We start from the raw sequence: 22,430 nt of genomic DNA on the forward strand, positions 1-22,430 counted from the left end.
CGGATTGGTGATTTTCTGGTAGCAATTCTTCACGGGTTCAGTGGTGATTCCCTGAAGTCCCATATCAGATGCAGTGTAGTTATATGGATGTTATATATTCATGTTTGTGATAGTTGAGTCCATTGGATCGATTTAGTTCCTCCAATGTGCTCGATAGTCTGTAAATCCATCTTTGCTTGTTTCGCTGCAGGTGCTGTTCAGTCACAGATGGAGAGAGTTACTCTATGATAAACCAGGTAAGATCTTTTTCTAAGTGGCATGTGGTCAGGAAGTATTGCATTAGTTTAGTAACTGTGTTTTTTCACCACAAGATGCTCCTGTGTTCATTGATGAGTGTTCTAATCTTCCTCATGGTCATGCCCACATATTTCAATCCAAACTTGCATATCAGTAAGTATACCACATTTGTACTTTTGCAATTCATGTGTTTCTTGAGTACCCATGGGGTCCATAAGCCTAGATCTATGTCTTTAGTTGTTTTGGTGAGTGGGCGGATATTAAACTGTCCACAGGGGTAGTGGACAGATGCTTCTGGCAAGTTCCACATAGTATGGAGTGTGTGAACGGCAATCACCTTTTGTTTGGGCCTTGTGTGGAACAGTAGATCCTTTAACGATCTTCCTTTTTTAAAGGCATAAGTCAAGGTTTTCCAGTATTGTAGAAGGAATTTTGTAATTGGGTTGGAATGTGTTCCAAATGTGGTGACAGAAACTAGTCAGTTGTGTTACGGTCTCAGATATGTTTTCAGCAAGGAGTCTCTCTGTTTGTTTCTTGCTCTATTTGCTTCTTTGATCAAATGTCCTGGATATAGTTCTTCCACTAGTTGCTATGTCAGTAGAGCCACATTTCCGCCATAGGTGGATCCTTTTGTGCAGTTTCTATGGAGCCTGAGTACTAGCCAACTGGCAAATCTCTTAAGGCCTTTGGATGGAAGTTGTAGCATCGGAGCAGGCTGTTGGTATCCTTCAGTTTTTAGAAAACTTTTGTTTTAAGGTGAATGTGTTCAGTCTTGATCTCGAGGTCCAGGAAAGTGATTGATTTTATGTTGGTGGTCATAATGAATCTCGGGAAAGTGACTCTGGGATTCAGCCATTCCATGAAATCTCAAGCTTCCATCTCTCTTCCTCTTCAGATTACCTGAACATTGTCAATGAATCTTTTCCATAGTTTGATGTTATTGATGAAGAGCTTGTGCTGTTATATAACTTCTTCTGTTCAAAATTAGGGACATACAGACAGGTTATGCTTGGGCCAATTGTACTGTCCATCGATGTTCCATGTGTCTTTAGGTAGAAACTCTCTTCAAACTGGAAGGAATTTCTCGTCAGTGTCATGCACATGCAGTCCAGAATGAAGCCGCTTGGATTTATTTATTTCCAATCTGTTTCTTCAAGTTTGGCCTCTAGTCGGTCAAGTAAACCTCTTGAGGTTGCTTGTGTACAGGGACTCCACGTCTAAAGAAACAAATAAGTCCATGTCTGAACTGAAGTGAGGTCCTGCAGCATAACCAGAATGTTCTTGGTGTCTTTTATGTAGCAGGGCATCTTTGATTACTAAGGGTCTCAAAAAATGATCTGTGAATTTTGATACTGGCTCCAGAATAGAGCCAATGCATGAGAATATTGGTCTTCCTGAGGGGGGCGACGGTGATCCCTTTATCAATTTTTGAGAGTATGTGAAAGTACGGGACTCTAAGTTCATGTTCTATCAGGAACTCCGATTCCGTTGCAGTCATCCAATCATTTTCTTTTGTATCAGTTAGTATATATATATATTGTATGTTGTCTGCAATCTCTTTTATGTGGACCCTCGTAGGCTTATTTTAGTTCTATTGGTACATTTCCTTTGGGTGAACTACTGTTGCTCCGCCTAGATTGGCTGGTTTTAAGACTATGTTGTCCATGTTGTCAAGTTCCCTGACTGCCTCATGTTCTGTTTTACTCAGCTTGTTGATCGTGCATGTGTTGTTGTCATTGAGTTTGTCAATGTCAAGGGCTACAGCTTTCTCAAATGGCAATACCACTGGGGCATAGTGCTGCTTGGTGGATTGAACTGTGTTAGTATTCTCATTGGTAGATAGTGAGATTTGGTCTTAGAAAAAGATGGACAGATGTATTCTGCGAAATAACTCCACCAATTCCACTTTCAAATTAAAGAGGTCCGGTAGCTTTGTGGGGACGAAGCCCATTCCTATCTTGAGTGCTCATAGTTGGACCTCCGAGAAAGTCACTGGGCCCGGGTTCACTATTCCCAAAGGGATCTGCTTGTCCCGGGTTGGAGCTCCTGTTCCGGATGCTCCTGCGGTTTTACCTGCCACTGCACTTCTTGGTTTCTTCTTCTCCCTCTTCCCCGACTTTGACCTCTCCCTAAAAAAGGAGATGGAAAAGGTTGATATGGGTATTTAAACTGTGGTAGTTGGAAACCAGGTTTGGTGTTTGCGTTCTACTAGGGTTAATTGAACAACTAAATTCAATAAAGTCTGTGAAAAAAGCCTTTTTATTCATACCCCAGTTACCCTACAAAGAAATAAAGGATGTGGGTATACCTGTAGGTATTTGTAACTTTCCCCTCCTCTTCTGAATCCCTGCTTATCCAACCAGATGTTATCTAAGAATCCCCATTTCTTTGGTTGAGTCCACCCTGGTGGTACCACCCTACCAGGGTGTGGGTAGGTGCCAATAAGGAAGCATGTCACATTAAAGTGAGTGAGGCATATACTCCAATATCTTTGGATACCCAAGAGGTACAAGGACATAGAATCTTCCTAGAACAGGATCCTTATCTTTCCATCTTCAAGCTAGTTTAGTTACTCTTGTGTGTGAATAGTAACTTTGGAAGAATGCAACTGGTGTCTCAAAGCAACAGTTTGGAAGATACCAGTAGAACTCAGCACCCTCAAGAGTGGCACACAGCCTTGATGTAAGTCATTGATGGGCACAAGGTCAGTTTTCCTTTTGAGAGTGAAGTGAAGGCTGTGTTCATGTGGCATCATGATGAGCATGCTGCTGAATTCAGGGGATGACAATGGGAAGTGCTTATTCAGAATCATTGGACACTCTTGGTTTGTGTCACAAATGCAAAGCACTGAAGCACTGACATATTGGTTTCAATAAAATTGGTTCCTTGACAACAGAAGTTTGGAGGTGTGTGCCAAAAAATGCCCCTGTATGCCAAGTTATGGAGGACATTTCAAATGGAGAGTTACCTCACTTCTTGAGGAAAACTTCATTTTAGTTTGACTCCCATTCAGAAGGGTTTTCTTTCCAAACAGCAGTCCTGTTACTCCCAGTGGCTAGTAGTCACCGTGCCATATGTACTAATCCAAGACACAGCCCTTTGTTAGTTGTGATGTTTTAAACTTGAGGCTCATCAAGCGGCTCTGCATTCACTGCAGGGAAAGGTGGGAGGAGCTATATCACTGGACCTGAAAGCAAGCTGAAGTCCAGCTCGGGCCAGTCCTCCCAACACGGGAAGCACGTGTGACACACACTGACCCCCTAAGGGCCAATAATCTTGTGGGTGCCTATCCGGTGCTTGATTGGCAATTGAGAGCCCAAACAGCAGCAAGGGGGTAAATTGTAGTGTGAGTTGAACATGTTAAATACCTATTTTTTGTTCCAACACCTATCTTTGACATCTACAGGAAGGTTGACACGTATAACAAAGAATAATTGTTGAAGGTGTAAGTTTGGCACAAGATGTATGATGGAGTGTTTGGTACATGCATATTTGAAAAAGGATACCACCTGCTTTGTGTTCACTACCAACGGACTGGTTTGAGCAGACACATGCCTGCCTAAATAACAGTTACTTATGAGTGTTTGGAAGTAAGAGGGACAGTTGTACTGAACAGGCCACTAGTTCTTCATGTGTCTGGTGTGATCAACCTTTCTTACTGTGAATGATTTAGGATTAGCCCTAATACAGGAGTCATTGCATTCAATGAAATCATGATACAGTGGATGCTCCAGGTGTCACCTTGGTAATTTGGTTTCATATCCACACAAAAGTGAGCAAGTGAGCCAGATAGTCCAATACCAGCAGATTAAATTGCTAAATGTTAGGTTCTATACTTATCCAAAATGTGCTGAGCATCATAAGCATGTTAATTCCTATTACAAGTGCTGGTTTTACTCTTTCAAAAGTGTAGATGTAAGCCAGCCTGGTTTCTCAAAAACATCTGTGAGAGGCATGCACATTTAACACCTTCCATGTGGCCGCGATTTTGCAGAAGTCCAGCACTTCCTCAAAATGGGCGGGGCCGCGTCGGCCATTGGCCGATGGCAGTGCCAGCGAGGTAGTGTTGCCGTCGGCCAATGGCCGACAGCAGCATGGAAGGGGTTAAAAACCAGATGGACACGATAATATATACACATTGGTGACACAGTAACAGATAAACAAAGCCATTGATCAGTGTCATTTCTGTGTACAGAAGCTAGGGGCTTAATTTAGGTATTGGAGGATGGTTCACTCGGTCACAACGGAAATGGATATCCATCCGTTAAAATATAAATCCAATTTTATTCTATGGGATTTATATTTTGTTAGACGGGATATCCATCACCATTGTGATTGAGTAACCCATCTGTCAAGATCTGATTCAGGCCCTAAGTTCTATATTCTATGCAACAAAGGTCAAACATACAGAGGTGTTGGACAGTTCTTGTAGAAAAGTAATGGATAAGTGAGAGGCAAGATCATTCATGATATAGGAGCTATCAGATGTAGTGACCAACCTATGATCAATTAGTTTCAGGAATTGTTGGCTACATGTATGCAGTTATTATAATGTCTAAACAAAGTTGGAGACCCTGAAGCAGGTGTAATTTGAAATCTTGTTAAATGTATTGTGATCTAAGTTCATGATCAGTTCCATTTACCCAGATACAATTATCTATTGTATATGTCTTCACAGCATCTTCGGCAAAATGCGAGGGAGAGATTAACCAACAAGACGTGGTAGCAGCTATCTACTGCAATTGCAGTGTTGGCAACCCCAGTGATAGTAAGGGACCCATTCTCATGGAGGGTGAGGGGAGTGCTGTGGAGGTCTCCAGCTCAAGTACATCTCTTAAGAGGCCTCCACCAGTGAGCATTCCCTAGTGGTGGAGGACCCCTCAGGAAGTGTTACACCTGGATCCTTGTCCTCCACCCTGAGTTCCATCTCCACTTTCCATGCTGCTTCTCCCTATCTGTCCACCCCCCATACTCCTAAAAAGAGTGCTGTCCTCATCCCCTGACCCTGTCTCCCTGGCTGTGCTCAATGAGGAGGCTGTTGGCCACCTCCGCAAGATCGCTGTAGGGCAGACTGGCCTGCTGAATGCCATCCAGGGGCGTAGCTCTCAGATGCAGCACATCAGCTTTCCTGGAAGGCATTCACAGTGGTATGTATGCCCTACAGCGGTTCTTTCAGGCTCTGGCCACCTCCCTGACTGCAGACTTGCAACCTGCATAACTTCCTGCCACACCTCCCATCTCTTTCCCATCCTCATTCCTCATTCCTGTCCCATTTTTTTAAATACCATATGCCAGTTTGTGTTCCTTTTTAAATATTTTAAAGTTTGCTTAAATTGAACATACCGACTCTTGTTTTTCGCGTGACACCGCCCGCTCCCCAGTCCACTGCGGTTCTCTGATTGTGTGTAGGGAGTGGGAAGAGAGGAGGCGGAGTCGAAGGCGGAGCCCAGGGACGAGCTACTGGGTAACCAGCCTCATAAGCTGCATGACAGCGCAGACGCTCAGCGGCTGGAAAGACTGTTCATGTCCCATTTTTTAAAATACCATAAGCCTGTTTGTGTTCCTTTTTAAATATTTAAAAATTTGCTGAAATTTCACACACCGACTCTTGGTTTCCGCGTGATCCCACCCGCTCCCCGGTCCACCACGGTTCTCCGATTATGTGGAGGGAGCGAGAAGAGAGGAGGCGGAGTCAGAGGTGCAGTCCAGGGATGAGCATCCGGGTAACCAGCCTCATTGGCCACGTGACAGGGGATGTGTGCAGTGGGTACGAGCAGCTGGCACGGCAAAGTCGTGCCTATGGCAAGCCCGTCTACGCCCTTCCGCACCCGGCTGGGACCAGGGGCCAGAACGCCTTCCCTTCAACCCAAAGGTAAAGTAGCCTAGAAATCCAACGCTCCCACCCACTCAAAATGTTTCTTCCAAACTGCCTATCCCTACCAAAACACTCCCTTGAGCTGAAGATGCTCCTGGAAGCTTCGCCCCCAGATGTATTATTCCTAACTGAAACCTGGCTTCATTATGAGTCTGAACCAGACCTGGTGCAAACTCTCCCTGCTGGCTATAGCATCCTGCAAAAAGACAGTGACAAAAAGAAAGGTGGAGGTGTCGCGATAATATATAAAAGCTCCAATAAATGTCGAGTGGAACCCAATATTATTGCCAACTGCAAGAGTTTTTTTTACCATTTCGCCATCCGCCATTGTCTTCGTTTCCAGAGTTCTCATTTACCACAGTACTGGTGGCTGTGGGCAATTCCTCAAATCCCTTCCAGATTTAGAAACCACTTTATTAGGTGCATCCCCCAATATGACTCTCCTGGGGGACTTCAACCTGCACTTCGATGACCTCAACAAGGCAGATTCCTCGGATCTTACTCAGGACCTACCAGCAATTCAACTCCTCCAAAAATTCATAGCCCCTACACACAAGCAAGGCCACACACTAGATCCAGATTTTACCAACAACAATGAATTGTCGGTGGGCGGTCTCACCCTCTGTCCTGGTCAGACCACCCCCTGATCCCCATCTGTATTAGTTCCCCACTCCAAACCGCGGGCACTAAAACCATCAACAGGAGGGTCTGGCCCTGGAAAAAACTTCCAGTAGATGCCTGGATCACAGCCCTTTTAAACCTTAAATCTAAAAACGATCAAAATCTTACCTCAGCTGCAGAACAATGTACTATCTGGATCGAGGCTGCACTGGACATGGTTGCCCCGGCTAAACCTTGCCATCAAGTTAGAGAGAAACTATCACCCTGGTACTCCCCCAAACTACGATTACTTAAACAGGCGTGTAAAAGACTGGAGAGGAAATGGAGGAAAGACGACAACAGACTGAGTAAACAGAAATATATAAAGCACTACCAAACTGAAATACAAATAGTACAGGCGTCTTATTATGAAGATAATATTAACTCTGCGGCTAACACTCCTAGGGAGATTTCCCGTGTTGTGAAGGAACTCTCAGAGCTCCCGTGATCAGGACTATCCCCTGAGGCCTCTTCAGAGCGGTGTAATGAACTGGCAGACTGCTTTTTAGGGAAAATTAAAAATATATACACTACTTTTCCCAGTTTATCCTGCCCTAGTGACCTCCTATCAACTGATAAGCCCCCTCTCTGTCCAGAACATGTACTTAAGGAATTTCCAAACTTGAATCGGGCTAATTTTTCAGAAATCCTTTCTCAAATAAAATCAGGCTTCCCGCTAGATCCAGCCTCTCCCCACACTCTAAGCAAAGCTGGAAATGTGATACTCCCCCATGTTAGAAATAGTAAATCTGACCATCGCCACTGGTTTAGTCCCCACACCATGGAAACATGCCATGGAGAAGGCTTTACTTAAAAAACCTAGCTTGGACCCAGATGATTTAGGTAACTATCGTACAATATCATTGCTTCCTGCGATAGTAAAGATCCTGGGAAAACATGAGAACTTGACCCTCTCTGACTTTCTAGTAATCCATGACCTCCTGCACCCCAAACAAACAGGCTTCCATCCTCATCATGGAACTGAAACAGCCCTTCTTGCAGTGGTTGAGGAATCAAATCTGATCCTTGAACAAGGAGGGGCAGTAGCCATTATCCTCCTAGACCTGAGCTCAGCTTTCAATACAGTTAATTTTACATCTTACTGGAGAAACTCAGGAGGCTGGGTGTTTCAGGTGAGGTGGTTACCTGGATCCAATCATACCTAGACAGCAGAACTTTTAGGTCTTCTCAGGGGAGTCAACCTCTAAAAGCCTAGTGCTGAGCTGCGGAGTTCCACAGGGATCCTCCCTGAGCCTCACATTGTTTAATGTGTAAAGGGGGTCACTTGCAGATATCATCTTGCCACATGGGATAAAAATTGTCACCGATGTAGATGACACACAGCTGGTAATCACCCTCAATGGTCCCTGAAACTTTCCCTATGACTTTAAAACCTGTTTGGAGAAAGTGGCCTCCTGGATGGAGCACTCCTGCCTTAAGTTAAAAGGAGGAAAAACAGAAATAATGCTTCTGGGCAACACCTCTAGGGTGGATCTCAAACAGATATGGCCCACCTACCTGGGTCCTGCCCCAACCCCCAAGACCAGGATCAAAAGCCTGGACATTTGGTTGGATAACTCCCTTAAATTCGAAGACCAAGCAGTGAGAGTAACAGGGGCCTGCTGTGGCACCATCAGATTACTTTGAAAGGTTCTCCTTCTCCTTCCGATGAGTGCAAGGAGGACCCCTACACAGGCCTTGTCCTATTGTGCCTGGACGATGGAAACTCCCTCTACTTAGGAGCAACTAAAGCAACAATAAGGAAGCTCCAAGTTGCACAGGGCTGCACTGCTAGACTGTTGCTGGGGGTTCCGAAAAACTAGATGGCTAAAACAGCCCTGAAGACCCTACACTGGCTACCTGTTTTAGAGAGAGTAATATGTAAGGCTCTGTGTATAGCCCATAAGACCTTGTGGGAAAAGGTCCTTCTATCAACAGTTCTCTCATAATCTCCTACTGCCCTGGAAAATGCCTTTGTTCTGCCAACTCTCAACCTCGCAGTCATCCCCAAAATAAGAAGGGTAAGAAGCGGAGGAAGATCTTTTTCCTACAATGTAGCCAGACTCTGGAACACAATGCCCCTACACCTCCGCTCGGAATCCGGTCATCTCCCCTTCAGAAAACTTCTCAAGACCTGGCTATTCCAACACTCTTCCCTATAATCCAACCACATACCCTGTTGTCTAGCAGCTAGTGCTGGGAAGCCCAAGGGTAGCTGCGTGCTTTACAAATGCTAAATATTATTATTAATGCACAGCCCTGACCAAAGCACACCCAAACTTTTGTATGCAGGGACTTCAACAAATGCAAGCCGCATACACACACAGAGGAAAAAACAAGAGAAACAGAGGCATACTGACAAACATGCACACACCACAGCCACCACCACAGACACTCTCAATACCTCTCCACTGACACACCCACTGACAGCACACACAACAGCAGACACACTGACCACCCCCTCCACTGACACGTCCCACTGACAGCACACACACTGCCATAGACACAATCACTACCCCCTCCACTGACACACCCACTGACAGCACACACACCACCACAGACACACTCACCACCCCCTGCACTGACTCACCTACTGACTGTGCACACACCACCACAGACCCAACCCTCACACCTACCACCCGCACACTGACAGACATCAAAATCAGACACCACATACACATGCACCACTTGCTCGACAGGCACTACACCCATCCTTTTTATCTCCTCACCACACACATCCACGCACACATTAGGAAGCACACCTCAGGGACACAAATGACAACACTCACAAATGCAACACACATCTAGCAAATGACAGACCACAAAACACTCAGCACATACACCAGACCCACAGGCACATGCACCCTCAATACACACAGCAGACACATCCTCCTGAACATCCCTCCCATTTTCCCAAGATGATGTCCTGTTTACCCTTGTCCTAATGCCCCCCACGTCCTAAACCCCTTTCCAAATCAATAGAAACTCTTCTCTCTCCTGAGGAGACTACCTCTAAAAAACAGAAACCCTCCATTCAGCAAACCAAACCCCACCTTCCTTTCCCAAGCTGAAGAGTTCAGAAAAATAATGGCCAAAAGCTCCCCTCCCAAAACTCAACCCCTCTTCCCCTCCCAAGCTCAAGAGTTTGGACAAAAATGTCAAAAAAGCTCCCCATCCAAAACTAAACCATCCCTTTCCCCTCCTAAGCCGAACCCCCCCACCGATCCCACACAACCATCTCTTATGTAAGATCTTGAGTTGCCTGCTCTGCAACATCGATGCACCTTCCTGAGAAGGTTCCTACGGCAGTCCTAAGGCAGTCCCTTAGGAGGCAGGTTGTTGTGCCAGTGCGCAGGAGTGCAAGAGACAACTGACCCTTTGCCCTCTGGACAGGCAGTTTGCCACATTGTATCAGAGAATCATCTCAGTTTGAAAAATAAATATACTATTTTATTTTCACCCAGTGTTTCCTGTCAATAATGTTAATTATCAATTGTTTGAGTTCTAGCAATATTTCTAACTAAAATGTGAAGTACTTTTTCTTTACCATCGTGCCATGTACTCTTTCAAGAGGAGTTAATGTGTTGTTCGTCGAAGACATATTGTAGGTGTGTTTGTTTCAACTTGATATCTTCTAATTCTGAGCACCTATGCATTACTCCTTATCAAGTATTGTGACTATTGCATTGGGGTATGGTACAGGCAGTAGACAAAGGGTGAAGTTCCATGGATGTATATGCTGCATTCTAACAAACTGAAAATGACATTGATTTTATTGTTAATGATTAAGGTAAAGGTTCCAGCATGTGTAGTGCAATTTGTACATCATACTGGTCCAGATGGGCCCACTGCTGATATGTTCAAAGCCAACATTTCACTGTGGGCCCCAGTTTATTGGCAAAAATGCCAGACTTTTTTTAATAGGGCTGTGTTTGTGGATTGCTTAACCCCTTCCATGCTCATGACGTGCTCAGCTCGTCATGCAGTACACTGCTCGTGTGCTGATGACGAGCTGAGCTCGTCATGAACAATGGTAAATAATGGTCTTCAGCACAGCAGGAAAATCTCCCTAGCAGCCAAGGTGTTAATACTGAGCCACTGTTTGAGTATTACCTGGCTGATGTAAATTCAGAATACTTGTCGTAGTGTGGGACGGAAGGACTTGTTTACCACTCCTAACAATGCACTAGCCAGCTCTATTGGTACTCTGAAGAATGTGTTTTGTGATGGATGCTTGGAGGATAGAATGCGGAGTGCTATAGATAAACCAATGGTCAAGACCTATATGGGGATTTGTACGATTGCTAGTCCTGCACCATACTTAGTATGGGTGGGAAATATGCATCATAAATTCTTATTGACTAGACTCATGTTATGCATGGTGCACTTTTTTGCTGCTTTTCTGTCACAAGGCCCATCTTTTTTACAACTTGCTTTGTTTGGTTAGGACGACCAATCACCCCAAACTACCCTACATTTTATGTTATTCTGTAAATAATCTTTGTTGCTGAGGAGACGCTACTTGCTGCCCATCCTCAAGGTGGCCAATATTCGTTATTACAGAGCTTCTTTCATCTACCTGCTAACCTTGGCCATGATCAAGATCTGCTTTTCTGCTGCTATATATATTGAACGTGCCTTTAAGCAGAGGGCTACTGTTTTCAGGTGATGTTTTATGAATTTTAGGTGGATATTTAATGAATTTTTGTATATTGATTGTTGTGTTTTTTATCTATGTATTGATTGTTTTCTATATATTTGATATTTAACGCAGATAACCCAGGTTACATGGCGGACCCCTAACGAACCCACTGTTAAGGACTTTTTTGAGGTTTTTTGTTCCTCTGGCTTTTGTCTGAGTGCTGTGGTAGCTTTTCTGAACAATGATGTTGTATGACTGTTTTACATATTGTCATGAGCTGAGATTTGTATTTATAATGTTTTGAAGTATATATGTTGTTTTTCACTGTGCACTTTTATGGCTCACTGAGCCTAAATAAAGTTGATTGAATTGAATTGAACATTGTTTTACTGTTTTGTTTTTCCACAGTGCCAGAAAAAGCACATGACCTTGAATAGGCCAAATAATTGTTCAGTTGCCACAGATGAAGGTGAAAAAGCTAATTGTAGCCGAATTCTATAATATGGGGTTGATGATCATAGTTTTGATAAATTTCCAAAATACATCACTTGGAGCATATACAATATTTGTTAATGTCTGCAGAAAATAGGCATCTGCAGCTGGCAAGAGGGGCTAATTTAGTAGAAAATACAGTACGTGCTTCTGCAATCACTCTACTTCATAACTGATACAATATTTTTCACAAGGGGATATTGCTAGTGCATCTGGCAGTTTACCTTTTATAATAAAGTAAATTAAATTCGATGTTTTGTTTTTGATTAATTAAAATCAGTACGAAATTCTGACAAATATCTGTGTTGCTAAAAATGTAAATAACATAACTATTCCCATCCTATAACATTAAAATAATTGTTCTGGGATTCCTTTGTTTCATGTCAAATCACCTAGTCCTTCATTTCATGCTTTTCAGAATAGGGTGGGCTGTATACCACGTGTGGTCAATACCATTACTGGTGTCTTATTTTGATATGCAGCACACATAGAAAGAGGACATTACAAGGAGAAATAAACATTCACACATTATTTGTGTGCATCCTCACAAATAGTAGGTTTGTGGGCGTGCACAGCCTGAAATCTATTCACAACGACAGGGTAGAGTGAGGAAAATCACAAACTATGGTTATGCTAATCTAATTAGTAAAACAATCAGTTGAAGCATTTTAACAAGCCATACCTTTCAATTATGGAAGCTTAACCCGTTTACCGCGGCGAACATTCCGCCGAGTTGCGGGCGTTCTACTGAGTGGGCGGTGCTGTGTCGGCCAACGGTCATTCGCAGCACCCACGAGGTAGTGCTAGCGTCAGCGGTTGGCCGACGCGAGCAAGGAAGGGGTTTAGACCCATGCATTCATTAGTAAAAGACCATGGGGCCGATTTTCCAAGGTTTCATGCAATGCAATGCAGCAAGACACCTTGATGCGCAGCAATGCAGGAATGCGCCATATCTAACATTGAATGGCACATTCCAGTCTTCTCCTTGCGCTGCACACAATGTGCTGCCTTACAACAATGCAGGCACCTTTGCGCCATTGTGCAGGAATGTTTTGTGCAGAGAAAAGCAATCCATAGAGGCATTTTCCTCTTTCTACGTGTGCTGTAGATTGCAGCATATATGAAAAGAGGAAACAACAAGGAGAAATAAAGATTTTTCTCCTTGTTGGGTCTCAGTTGGGTGTAAAATTCTGATGCATTCCCAGGTCAATCAGTGTTGGTAAATCTGGGAATGCATCAGAATAAATGGGTGAAAGCCTGAGAACATCCACATTCCACCCACATAATACCCCCACAATGCAGTGTAACGCAAGGCAGAGGCTTGCCCTGCCTTGGGTTACACCAGACTTACCAAATCAGGCAGGGCCACTCAGGCTTGGTTAATCAGAATCTAGATATTGTGTCACTGTACAACACCTGCATCACCTAACGTGGTGCAAGGGCAATGCAAAACGTTGATGAAATCGATCCTCTGTCAGTACTTCAGGGCTATTGCTAGTACCTTTTGAACCTCATGGGTGGTACGCTAGCATTATCTCCGTTTACAAGCAGATAAGATAGAGACACACTAATAGGTATGGTGAGATCTTCTATTCACTCATACAAGCACATGACTGACTTCTACATACACCGGAGATGAAATATGAGAAATATTGCACTCATTTGATCCAGTCTTCCATAGAGTGTCCTTAGGGTGTCTCTCTTCTTTTATACATTCACATTGTTTTTTTAATGGTGTAGAGTAACTTCATGCAAGAGACTTTTTAGGTCCCAAAGCCCAGTTACTTGAATAAGTTCTAGTGCTCAGTGGCAGCCGCTTTGTAGTGGGGGTGGTGGGCGGAGGTGGGAGGTGGGTACGGAGGCAATGAAGATGTAAATGAAAAAAAGGGGAAAAAAACACTGCATGCCGGCCACTTCCTCTCTGTCCTCTTCGGCTCTTCAGTGGAATCCAAAAGCAGGAAGGGAGCAGGGTGCTCCCAGAATCCCCTAGCCAATTACAACGCTGCTAACACAGCATTGTGACGGTTCTGAGCACCATGGTTTGGCGATCAGGCAGGGCCTGGGAGGCGGGGCATGTTCTCCACCCAGGCTGTGTATTATAGCCGTTGGAGAACATGCAAACTGCGCATGACTGTATGGCTGGCACTAAACAGCCGGCCAAACCGTCATGTGTCGCTAAGAGTGCCACCACTCCTCCCCTGATTCCTATGATGTCTAGCCAACTGAGCCCGGAACAGAAAAATAAAATGATAATAACGTTGAGTTATATTCTAACGTTGAGTTATATTCATTTTAATTTTCCTTTTTCAACTGCTCTCGGAGCAGTGGAGCAAGGTTAATCCACCTAAGCGGAGGAGCCACCCCTGCTAACGCTTCCTGTCCTGTTTTTTATTTTTGCACTAACTGAAATGCACATTCCTTGGCACTCCTGTAGTGAAGTAAAATGAAGATGAAGTCCAACGTAGGTTCTTGAAGAATAAGTATTTATTGATAAGATGGTACAGGATGGAAGTCAAAGGTATAAGATGTTAAGAATAATACAAACCCCACCAGGAGCTGTCTCCTTACAGCTCAGTCCCAAGCTCCCAACTCAACTCACAGAGCTAGGAACCCAACATTCTAATGTGTCATCATGGATACCAACATTCCACATGGTGACAGCAGAGGATAAGCAAGAAGGATGAGTAGCAATCACTACAACTCCCCACTCCTTCGATCTTTGTCGGCCTGCTTCACAATAGCATTCACACAGGTAAATCAAATTTATAAGCACAAATGGTACGATTTACAGCTTCTAGGCATTAAAAAATGACCAAGCAGCAGTATATCTATTTACTCATGAATAATTGTAGGCCGTGACTGTGTGTGCGGGTTTATGTCCCACATAAGAGGTTAAATATGGGAGTGCCAAGGTTTGGTTTCACATGTAAATTGATGGACACCCACGAACCTGTGGCCAAACTACCTTGCCACCGTGAAATTGGTCAGAGACATGCTACTGCAAAGAGCCGACTTAAATTCACTTCAAAAGTGGGAAGGTTAACGGAACATTCCCAAAATGGGTAGAGGAATAGAGTAAGAGGTTTCTGCATGTAGGAAAAAAAAATTCTCTTGAGAAAAAAAACCTGAAGGAAAAAATATGCATTAGGACTGCAGTTCGCCTGTGTGAACTTGTACCCTACGCACAAGTCTCTACAACAACAAATAAATAGCTACATCAACAAAGGTCCCATGACATGCCCAGTAGACTGTTGACTTTGTCCATTCCAATGAATGAATAACTTTATTGTGTGGTTACTTAAAACCATTACATTAAGACCAAAGTATAAAATTACAAAAGTTAAAATCGAAAATATTTCTGCAGGCAGACATTATGAAAAAAATTCACAGAGTTCCGAAGGGCGCACACAGTCGCGGGCCTGGGAGGACCACCCGATGTCCTGCCGCAAAGTCTCTAGTCCTGAGCGCCCTTGGCTGCCATCAACTCAGGCCGGGTCTGTTGTATAAACTTTCCGAACGAGGCCATCTGTTTTACTGTGACATGCCCAGTAGTAAACCGACACAGCTATAACTCGTGCAGCTTTTCATGCGTCCCTCTAAAAATGAATGTGAATAGAATTTTTTTTTTTTATCTATTCGCATGAGTACTTCCAGGGTAAAGATTTATGATTTCTTTTGAGAATCAGGCAAAATTCAAACGTGGCTCAGCGAGTGTAAAACGGCGAGTTGCGAATGTAAGCCAGGCTTAAAAGCGAAAACAGCTTTGTGAATGGAGCTGATAATGTTAGCCTCTCTAATGAGCTGGGTACTCAGCCCAGCGAGCCCAATGATTAAAATAATTGGAGCAGTTGTGCAGAGCAAAAAGATGTTTACAATCAGTATTAAAGCATTGTCCCTTGATCTCTTAATTTTCATTTGTCAATAATTCGCCAGTACCGCCATGTGCATCAACCTAATGAGGTCACCTTGAGTAGAATTTTAGATGGAACTTCCCAGCTTGCAAAATCCGAGCTTTCATTGAAATGGGAAAGAATAGAAGACGAAAAGGGAGAACTGTCCAGTCCCTGTAACGAATATGCAGCCTCGGCTCAGGGGTGACAGCCGTTCAATCAAACACTGCTGCAGATTTAAATACCTTGTAAAGAAATGAGTATATTAGTGCCTTTCAGGGCCGTTTACAAGTTGATACGTTTGGCAGCTTTTACTTTTTGGTCAACTGTACATGATAAAAATATAGCGTTCTGGAAACCTCTTGCATTCGCCTCTGCTTCCGATTGTTTAGTTGTTTGTATAGTGTGATGAAGTCATAGCATATTATGCTGGTCTTACTCATTTTTTTTTACCGTTGATTTTCTGGAGTTTATTGTCAGGTATATTGGTAATGGTACAATGCATCCATTAGGCTGTTTAGCTTTCTTACATTAGTTCCTCTCTACAAGAGCCAATCTATTAAACAAATGTTTTCAAAAGCTGCCTATTCTATCATGCTACTAATACATTAAATTGAAATGTAATGTATGTGCTGGCGATGGACCGTCAGCTAGGTTACTAGGATTGGCAATTTTGCATTGGGTTCAGAAAATACATCAGCAGTGCCAAGCAATTTTGTAGTGACTTTTGAACTGGGGCTTATTGTAGCACGTAACGCCAAGAGTTTTGACCTAAGCATGCTGTGCAGTGTTTATTTATTCATATTTTTTATTGCAAAACTTTACCCCAAAAATAAAAAGAAGATAAAAAGAAAACCTGAATAAGAGTTGCGGCGGTGTGCTTGCAATAACATGTTAATATTGCTAGTAAATTAAGTACCTCTAACGTTTACTGCTAAGCTATACAGTTTCAACGTTGTTACTGCCAAAACCATCTAAAGAGTGAGGATCCACTCTGACCTCTGTCTTCCAAGTCAATTCATGCTTACCTAGATTATGCCATGTATAGGAACGCTGGTACACTATTGCAACCTGCAGTGTGATACTATGAGTCACAGTGACATCTTTCTCGGCTCAGCCGCAAATACTGAAATCATACGTCACAAACCCACAGTTATAGCTTAGATGAAAATGTGGTGGGCAACCTGTACTACTGCAGTTACTTTAGGGCATGGGGACTCGCAAATATTGTCCCACGGGCTACAAAGTTTGGCCCGTGATGGGACTGTGGGATTCATTGATGCCAGCAGTTTGGTAGGGAGTGGGGGAGAGGAGGTGGTGGCGGTGTGGGCCAGTGGCAAGTTGAATGTATGATAAGTAAGGGTGGGCGCAATTTGCGTAGTTGCGTTACACAAAGTTCCCCGAAACTGCAAAAAATCTCTGCGAGCTCGCGGAATGCCGCGAGCTCGCAGAACTGCTTGTTTCCGCCCATTACACCACAGCTGTAACTTTGCCACCGCACCGGAAAGGCGCAGGGGTCCTTTGAGTAAGCTGTCCATGATAGTGGAGAAAGGGCGGGAAGACGTTGCATACCGCTTGTGTATGAGGGGCTGGGCCAAATGGGCGGCGATTCTATGCGAGTTCACAAGCCTCTTGTTTATAAAGGGTCTCAGCACGATCTGAGCAGCAGATGAGGAGAAAGAACCTCCTGGTCACAGGATCAACACTGGGATTGCGCTTGAGAAAGTCATGGATGCAAAGACCTCCATCAAGCATCACAGCACATTTTTGACGGTACCTATGGAAAGAAGGCACACCTGCCCAGCCTTGACCGAGCTCACGATTTTTGGGGGTTAATTAATGCGTTACCGAATTTGAGCTTTAACTCTGGTACCTGCTTTATATCTGTAAGTGCTTCCTGTTGAGGTTTAATTTTTGTGACTGGAGCATCGTGCTAGAATGAATAATCCTGCCCAGCATATTTATGCAAGAATATGCCACCGTTTTGTGCAATACCTCTACTCAATAGGAGTACTACTGGCTAATCAGTAAGTGCTACCTTGTTAGGTAAATATATAGTGCCAACCTTTCCCACACTACGCCTGCATAAAGGCCCAGAAGAGTTTTCTCCAGTGACCATGTGTGTCTGTAACTTTGCCACCGCGCCAAAAGGTACCGGGGTCCCTTGAGTGAGCTGTCCATCAAAGTGGGTAAAGGGCGGGAAGACTTTGCATACCAGTAGTGTGGGCGGGGCTTCTATGCGAGTTCACATGCCTCTTGTGTATAAAGGGTCAGACACGATCTGAGCAGCAGATGAGGAGAAAGAACCTCCTGGTCAAAGGGACTACAAAGGGATTGCGCTCGAGAAAGTCATGGATGCAAAGACCCCCATCAAACATCACAACTAATTTTTGACTGTAGATATGGAGAGAAAGCACACCTGCCCAGCCTCGAGCGAGCTCACGATTTTTTGGGGCTGATCAATGCTTTAACTCGGGAACCTGCTTTATTTACATCTGTAAGTGCTTCCTGTTGAGGTTTAATATTTGTGACAGGAGCATTGTGCCAGAATGAATCCTGCCCAGCATATTTATCCAAGAAGATGCCACAGTTTTGTGTAATACCTCTACTCAACTGGAGTACTTTCTACTGGCTAATCAGTAAATGCTACCTTTTGCTTAGCGTCGACCATGCTCACGAATTGCGCTATGCCGCTGATCGCGGGATTTTCAGCAATTCCGCGTTCCCCGCGAAATGTGGAATTGCTCAAATTTCACAAATTCCGCGAATAGAGCTGAATTTGCCACCCAGGCCAAAAGATAAGCAAACTATGTACATCTAGTGTCCGAATTGCACAATGTGAAACCAAAAATGTGGGATTAATCCTGGCTTCTCCACTTAATCAAACAGTGTGATCCTAGACAATTGTTTTATTTTACTTTCCCTCCTGTTTCTTCCTAGGAGGACCTTGAAATACAGGACTTCAGGATGTGTATTGTGCAAAAACTTCCCGTGTGTTTGAGTTACTAAACTAAAATGCTCATGTATAATAATAACTCTAGCCACCTAAAGAGTGAACATAACAACTGACTTGCCCCTGAGTTCATTATTGGCATTGTTGTGAGGGTGGAGGGAAGAAGGACTGTTCCTTATTTCACTATTAAAAATATACTTCTGAATGCACTGGCATAATATAATCTGATATATTAAGGTAAATCAGTTGTACATGTTAATAAAATATACTTTTAGAATTTTGCTCAGATGTTATTTTTTTACACTTTTGCATCACGATGTCTTTAAAAATCAAGGTGTTTCTAAACTGAGTGGTGCAGGACTTCGGAGTTATTTCCTTTCTTTAACCTTAATTAACCATTAAATTCATGCCTACCTTTTTTTTAACATCTTTTTAATTTTAGTGCTGAGTCGATTAAACAGCAGCTCACTTCTGCTCTTGACCACTTCTGCTGTTGACCAGAGCGCAGAATGTAAAGGTCAGGAGGGCCGCATGTGGCCCCTGGGCCGTACTTTGAGTATCACTGCTGTAGAGCATTACATTTATTAATGATTTAGACTGTTCAGTGTCGGATAGATTCTACAAATAATCCCAGGCAGTTCCATATGAACAGGATAGTGGTGAGGGTAAGCGCCATTGTATTAAAATGATACAGAAGTTGAGGTCTCTCTGTCTGGCATCACACCATAGCAGAGGTCAAACACCTAAGGTCTAAAGTAAATTAAATAAGACGATAAGGGCAAATAATCTTTCCTTGAGGCTTTGTGAGTGCTTGTCAATTAGATCATTAAATGTAAATTAATATTTTCTTTTTACATGTTTGCAATTTGAAGCCTCATCGATTAACTGAATGACCATTAAGATGTTTTGTATTTGCACACATTAACATTTGTTCTAAATGTGGGAACAACTACGTGCATTTAAACCTTTTTTCCTCTAAGAGATATTTAAGAACTATGGGGCATATTATCAAGACCGGCGTTAAAATTATCACCAGAACCTGGGCTTCTATGGGAATTCAGAAGGGCATATTATCAAGTCCATGGTCGCCACTTTAGCAGATTCCTGCCACTAAAGCGGCGATAATGTTATCGCCGGCCTTGATAATATGGCCCTTAGTTTTATTCCAGTGATTTAGCACATATACAAAAAGGCTGAAAATTGGCGACACAATCTTTTTAGAAGTTGCAAATCAAATATGTGATTGCAAGCACAGTGCCATGTTGATGCCTCTCAAGAAACACTTCATATGTCTTGACACAGAGAAGTTTCTCCCTCCACCTACAGCAAGCAGAAATAGATTATAAAAATACTGCAGATTGACAGTGAGAAACAATCAGTGCCAGATTTATCAAAGTTTTGCATCGCCATTGAGCCACGCAAGGTAACCCAAAAGCGATGCAAAACCTAGATGAGATTTACCATGCCAGGCCAATTCAACTTGCGTTGCTTTGCATGGACTGGTAAATTGGAATTCTGCAGCACACTTAGAAAGAGCAATATTCTTCTAAGGATTGTTTTTGTGGAAAAAGGTGCCCGTTCCTACACAGAAATAATCCTGCCTGTAGCACAGGCACCCTCTATCCAAGAAGGGGTGCCTGCATTGGCGCTAGGCTGCTGATTTTGCACCAGGGCAGGCAGAGGAGAGGAACGCACCATATTTTGATAGATGTGCGTTCTGACCCTCTCCTTTTCATGCCGCGCAGCTCAGAAAGTTGTCTTGCTCCTTGCACTGCATGAAAGAATGATACATCTGCCCCTCAGTCTGATTCACTAGTTATTTGGGTTTAAGACTAACTAGGACAAATGTGAGGCACTGCACATGACTCGCTACACTACCAAGGTCAGCCTCTGAGACTACATCTTGTACTGAATGCCTACGATGTTCCAGAACAATCTAATTAACAAGCTCCTAGAAGGCAGGAATGTAGTATTACTTACTGGTAATCTTCATTACTCCTAGTCTGCTTGTCCTTGTCTCATTCCCTACTTATGGAGAGGACCATCTCCCTGACAGAAAAAAGAACAGAGGAATACTGGGGCCCCTAACCGTACCCCCTCCCACTGAGAGTACTTAACCATTACTTATCCAGTATTCTGCCTGAACTACTAAGTCACCAACAGTGACAACACTAAGGAATCACCCCAAGCGAGTCCCAAGACCAGCTGCAGAAGTGCCAAGACAAAATCCAGTGACAAAGCCCTGAGCAAATGGAAATGCACACAGCCACCAGGCCCAGAGTAAAAACGGCAGGAAACAAGATCTAAGCCAGGACCTCAAGAACAGGAGAGACAAATAGGGCAGCCCACAACCCAACCCTGTAGTCATTCCCACGGGCACCTGAGAAGCCAGCCGACTGAACAACGGACACACCAGCAAAGACAGGAGGCTGCCAATAAGGTACCACCACAGGCTCGAAAGGAGAGGCAAAGGATCAACAGTCACAAGCTCAAAAATCCCAACCACCGAGGGCAGAGAGAAAGATGCTGGAATCAGCCACACCCAGGCCACAAAGGGAACAAAAAGCTTTAGGAAGCCAGGGTGGGAGCCAAGCAGCCCGCACCATCATACCAACCCCATGCCCAGCCCGCACCGGGGCAAGGCAGGCACAGTGTAGAGGACGGAGGAAAGGGCAAGGAGGCAACCAGGTCCCCAGCAATGCCAGGCACAGAACGCCGACCACTAGGGGCAAAAAAGACCAACATCCAAGCAAGGCACAATGTGACCAGTGAAAGGGAAGTCAGAAAAGGGCCACTGGGAGACACCCAAATGATGCCCCCCAAGGCTCCGAGGCCCCAACAGCCCAAGCCATACACCTTCCCAAGGCAAGCCCCCACAAACAGGAAGCTCCTAACCAGGAGACAAGGGCAGAGGAGGCACAGCCAACCCAACTAGGCCAGGGAAATGAGGGACCAAACAAAGATACAGCGAGACCATGATGAATAGAGGCAGAGCCAAGGCCCCACAATGAGACCAGAAGACCCGTGGCGAACGCACCACCCAAAGAAAAACAAGCCCACTCAGGGGGCAGAGATCATAAGATGGAACAGGCAGAAAATGGGCCAATCGGACAGAGCAACAGCAGGACCACCAAAAATAGGTCAAGACGAGGGACCGGAGACATCAGAGACACAAAATCAACCCAGGATTCACAACACACCGGCCAGAGAAAACCGATAGGAAAGCGCACAGGAACCTCAATGGACCAAATCCAAATGGTAAGACTAAGCCCCAAGCAGAATATGTCAGCACCCTGCCAACACAGCAGGGACCAAAACCCGGCCATAGATACATCAGTGACACAGCAGGCAGAAACTCTGCCACTGAACAAATAGATCATGCAACGGAAGCCAGGAACTCCATGAGACACAAAACACAAATGTCCCTGACCCAAAGGAGCCCACAGCAAAAAGAAGAGGAAAGAACAAACGCCACACGGACACAACCTGGGGCTGTCAGACCCCCAACAGCCCTGTCACCATACGAACGGCCCCACCAGCCAGCCCGCATGTGCCCCAAAGCTAGACAACTGAGGTAAAGCCAAACAGCAACCAGACGCACCAGGGGCACCCTGAGCACAGCCCCCGAGGGCAACTGCAAAACAAGGTCAGAAATGAGGGACAGCCCAGCAAAGGGGAACA

Source organism: Lissotriton helveticus, chromosome 8 (assembly GCF_964261635.1).
Source record: "Lissotriton helveticus chromosome 8, aLisHel1.1, whole genome shotgun sequence".
Lineage (NCBI taxonomy): Eukaryota > Metazoa > Chordata > Amphibia > Caudata > Salamandridae > Lissotriton > Lissotriton helveticus.